The following is a 4,858-nucleotide window of genomic DNA, read 5'->3' on the forward strand; positions in this document are numbered from 1 at the left end:
CTCTAGGGCATAGAGCCTATCCCTGGTTGTCTGGTACCTCACGTTGTGGTGTTAGAGCAGGGAGATAGTGGCCTAGAGTGTGAGCTGGGGGTGTAGGTTCTGGATTAGTCTGTGTGTATTTGAAATGTGCACTCACAAGTGAGTTGTTTATTCTTTCTAGGAATTGGCTTCCCTGGGAGGAGCAGTCTCCCTAAGGCCCCAGATGTCAAAGCATCAGAATATACAAAATAAAAGACATGGTTAATACAACCATTTCCTCACCTATCATCTGTTTGTTTGTTTTTTGGGTTTTTTTTTTGAGTTGGAGTCTCACTTTGTCTCCCAGACTGGAGAGCAGTGGCCGCTCCCAGCCACCGCAGCCTCGACCCGCTGGGCTCCAGCGATCCTTCCGCCTCAGCCTTCCAAGGAGCTGGAACTACAGGCGCGCGCTGCCACACCCAGCTAATTTTTTTTTTTCATTTATTGTAGAGATGAGGTCTCACCAAGTTGCCCAGGCGAGTCTCGAACCCGTGGGCTCAGGCAATCCACTCACCTCAGCCTCCCAAAGTGCTGGGATTACAGGCTGAGCCACCAAGCCTGGCTCTGTTTTTTTTTTTTTAACACACTCAATTCCGTTTTCTTCCCCACCACTATGGGCATCTTCATGCTAGCAGTGACACCTTACTCCTCCTGGTTTTCTTTGGGCCTCACTAGCGGCTCCTCAGTTTCCTTTGCTGAATCCTCCAACTCTGCCTAACCTCTAAAGATTGAAATATTCTCAGGCTTAGTGCTCTTCTCTTTTCTGTCTTTACCAGTAACTCACAAAGTGTGATACATGGACCCCTGAGGTCTCTGAGCATCCCTGTCAGGACTCTATTTATTTTTTACTCTGCTGATATTTGAATTTATGGTGCAAAAGCAAAGGCGGGTAGAACTGTGGATGCCTTAGCATGAGTCAAGGCTGTGAGCATCGAACTGTACTCGTAGTCAATGTCTTCTCCATTGCCTCACATCATACTCAAGAAAAAAAGACCATTTTGCGTATGAATGTCTTAGATGAAGTACCAGAAGGTTGTGCTGTGATGAAATCTCAACCCTTGAATACATGCTATTCTAATATTCTGTGTGATTAAGTAGGATGTGTGCTTTTTTAAAAAATTGGAAAATATGGTTTATTTAGAAAGTAAATTGGAGAGAGAAAGAGAATGGATGTATGCATAAGGCACTTTTATTGAACACCAATGCAATGGTTGTCCTGAGGAACAGCACCTGTGCAATTAGTTCTGTGGCAAACTGAATCAGTCATTTTCTTTTAAATGAAAAACCATTTTACAGAAAATACTAACTGTAGTTAGTCAGTGTTGGGTATTTGGCAGACTTTTTTTCAAAAATGGAAAGACGTGAGCCTGTTACTTCTAGGAAAACAACTGACAATACTTGTTGCTTATGATAAAATGTAAGCTTTCAAGAGAAAATTTAAATATTGGAAAACTTTTATCTAGCACCTTGTGTTTGATGGTTTCCCACTATTTTTCTGATGAAATCGGTGGTGATATTAACAAATGTGATTTTTTGAGTCTGTGTGACAAAATGTGTCATCATCTGGAAGGCTCATATAACCCAGTGAAGTAATATTTGCAAATTACCAAATGAGTGGTGTAAAATCACATGTAGGTAAAAGATACATTCAATGTAGAAGAAAGACCAATAGATTTCAATGCAACAGAGTACAATACATTTAAGAAACAACTAACATTCTAAAAAACTGCTCCTTGCCAAGTTGGGGTGTAATATCAAAGTAGAATATCTACAGTTATTTTAAAATACTAATAAAAAATCACCTGCATACCTAGACTAGCTTGCTTCATGTAGTTCGATCAAAACAATGTATCACAACAGATTTTTTTTTTCACAACAGATTTAATACAGAAGCAGGTATGAGAATCTGGTTACCTTCTATTAAGCTAGACCTTTAATTAAAGGTATTCACAAAACTGTAAATGAACGCCACTCCTCTAGTTAAATTATTTTGCTTTGCAGCTTGGAAATTTCTCACATAACTCCAAATAGATATAAAACTTAATAATATCAATACCATTCGATCCAGCAATCCCACTACTTGGTATATATTCCCAAAGGACCATAAATCGCTCGACCAAAAGAACTCTTGCACCTGTATGTTTATTTCAGCACTATCCACAATTGCAAAAGATGGACCCAGCCTAAATGTTTATCAACAGTAGACTGGATGAAGAAACTGCGGTATATACACCCATGGAATACTCTGCAGTCATAAAAAAAGAATAAAATCATGCCCTTTGCTGTCATATCAGTGCAGCTGGAGGCCATCATACTAAGTGAGTTGTCACAAAACCAGAAAACTGAATACTGCATGTTCTCATTTGTAAGTGGAATCGAAACACTGAATACACACAGACATAAGGATAAGAACAACAGACACTGGGGACTTCTAAAGAGGGGAGGGAGAGGATCAGCAGCTCACCCAGAGCCCGGCAAAATGGAACTCGAGGCTATGAGCAGATACACCAGCCCTGTGAACCCAGCGGTCTTTCCACATCTGACCGTGGTGCTCTTGGCCATTGGCATGTTCTCACCGCCTGGTTCTTCGTGTATGAGGTCACCTCCGCCAAGTACACTCACAATAGCTACAAAGAACTCCTCATCTCCCTGGTGGCCTTGCTCTTCATGGGCTTTGGAGTCCCCTTCCTGCTGCTCTGGGTCGGCATCTACGTGTGAGCACCCAAGGGTACCAGCCAGGCGGCTTCACTGAATCCCTGCTTTTGTAAATTAATTTTTTTACTGTGCTGGAAGCATCCCGTTTGCTGCTTACAATAAAGGCAGATGTGTGACTGTCCAAAAAAAAAAAAGAGGGGAGGGAGAGAGACAGGGTAGTAAGGGTTGAAAAACTACCCATTGGATACCATGCCCACCACCCAAGTAATGGGCGCAATAGAAGCCCAAACCTTACCAACAAGCAATATTCCTATGTAATAAAGCTACCTATGTACCCCTTGAATCTAAAAATAAAAATAAATTATTTTGCTTTGTAAAAGAGTCATTTTTAGCCGGGCTCGGTGGCTCGGCTTGTAATCCCATGCCTTTGGGAGGCTGAGGTGAGTGAATTGCCTGAGCCCGCGGATTCGAGACCCGCCTGGGCAACTTGGCGAGACCTCATCTCTACAATAAAAATTTTTTTAAAAATCAGCCGGGCATGGTAGTGTGCGCCTGTAGTTCCAGCTACAGTTCCAGCTGAGGCGGAAGGATCGCCAGAGCCCAGCAGGTCGAGGCTGCGGTGGCCAGGAGCAACCACTGCACTCCAGTCTGGGCGAAAGAGTGAGACTCCAACTCAAAAAAAAAAAAAAAGAGTCATTTTTATTAAAATGTGTTAACACGTCATGAATTTATGGTTATTTTTAAAATGTATGTATCAAAAATACATATCAGATAAATACATATTTAAATTTTTTCCATTTTTAATTTTAAATAGTGCAAATATCATAGCCCACATAATATCAAAGCTCTTTGGGAGTTCTCATTAATTTTTAAGAATGTTAAGAGATTCTGAGCTCAAAAAGTTTGAGAACCACTGATCTACACTTACACAAATCCCCTGTGAACCAGGAGGTGGTCCACCATAGTCTACCACAATTTCACAAATCAAAAGAGTTCTGTTAATATTAGGATGAGAAAACTCTTACCCTTAAGGGTGATGCCCTCAAAGAAATAAATAGTGGGCTAGATACACATTAACACTACCACCACCACCAACAACAACAACAAAAACTAGAAAAATCATGGCTGGGCCATTATAACAGACCCTTCTAACAACTTTGTCGTCCCTAAAACCCACAAAGATCATAGAGCTAATCCTTCATCTTTCCCTTCTGAATCCTTATCTTCCCTTTCTTCGTCCCCCAGAACTTTTCTTCCTTGACCCATCTGGCACAAACTCACCAAGAAATCCTGGGTCCTGGCTCCAGCCAGCACATGGAAGGAAGCTCCTATCAGCTGGCGTCTGGGAATGCAAACAGGTTCCATGTTGTGAACCATCATTCAGTCCTCTGGCTTGAGGGCATGTGCTCAGGGAAGCCTCTCCTGACCTGCTTGCCTCCTCGGACCTCTCAGGGCACCTCGTTTTATCCTTCTGCATGTCCCGTCAGCCTGTGTGCTTAGTGGATATGATATCTTAAGTTGAACTCCGTGAAGTGTCGGTCTCCCAGCTGGACCTACAACAGCAGGGCTCTGAAATGACTCTAAGAGTATCTTGTGGGCACTGCAGCCCGGCTGGTGGCCTCTGGCTGGTTCATCGCCAGTTTGGGGTTCCTAGATTGCCATCCCAGTGGGTCCCCTTTCTTCAGCTTTGCTTGCATCCAGTGATCACCAAAAGACATTTTTCTAAATACTGCAAATCTGATCATGCTTTGCTGTGAGACCTCTAATGACTTCATGCTTTGCTTAAGGTAATGCTGGTGAGCCCTGATCTGATCCCCGCCTGTTGACACCAGAGCAGTCCTCACCGGGCAGCTTGCGCCCCCTCAGGCCTGTTCCCAGGCAACTAGGCACCAAGTTTTCTTTTCGAAGTATTTGTTAATTGTTTATTTATCAAGAGAAACTACTAATTAGCCCACATAGCATGTTTCGTAGTTCAGGAACACAGCTGTGACAAACGGCCATGTAATTCAACCCAAAGAAATTATTTATATTCCCAAATCACTTTGCACTCTGAAAGATACCAGCCTTCCTCGTTTCCTCAAAATCTTTCATGGAATCATAATTTCTTTTTTGTTTGTTTGTTTGGTTGGTTTTTTTTGAGTCGGAGTCTCACTCTGTCGCCCAGACTGGAGTGCAGTGGCCGCTC

At 42.6% G+C, this 4,858-nt stretch overlaps 1 pseudogene across 1 annotated transcript; it reads left to right on the top strand.

Annotated features, from left to right (window-relative positions):
- Positions 1-2,495: 2,495 nt before the first annotated feature.
- On the top strand, positions 2,496-2,845 carry LOC103265828 (annotated as a pseudogene). The gene has a single exon (XR_002482277.1). The product of XR_002482277.1 is annotated as a transmembrane protein 258 pseudogene (transcript).
- Positions 2,846-4,858: the final 2,013 nt, after the last annotated feature.

The sequence above is a fragment of the Carlito syrichta genome, unplaced genomic scaffold (assembly GCF_000164805.1).
Source record: "Carlito syrichta isolate Samal-C Ts95f unplaced genomic scaffold, Tarsius_syrichta-2.0.1 Scaffold306868, whole genome shotgun sequence".
Classification (NCBI taxonomy): domain Eukaryota; kingdom Metazoa; phylum Chordata; class Mammalia; order Primates; family Tarsiidae; genus Carlito; species Carlito syrichta.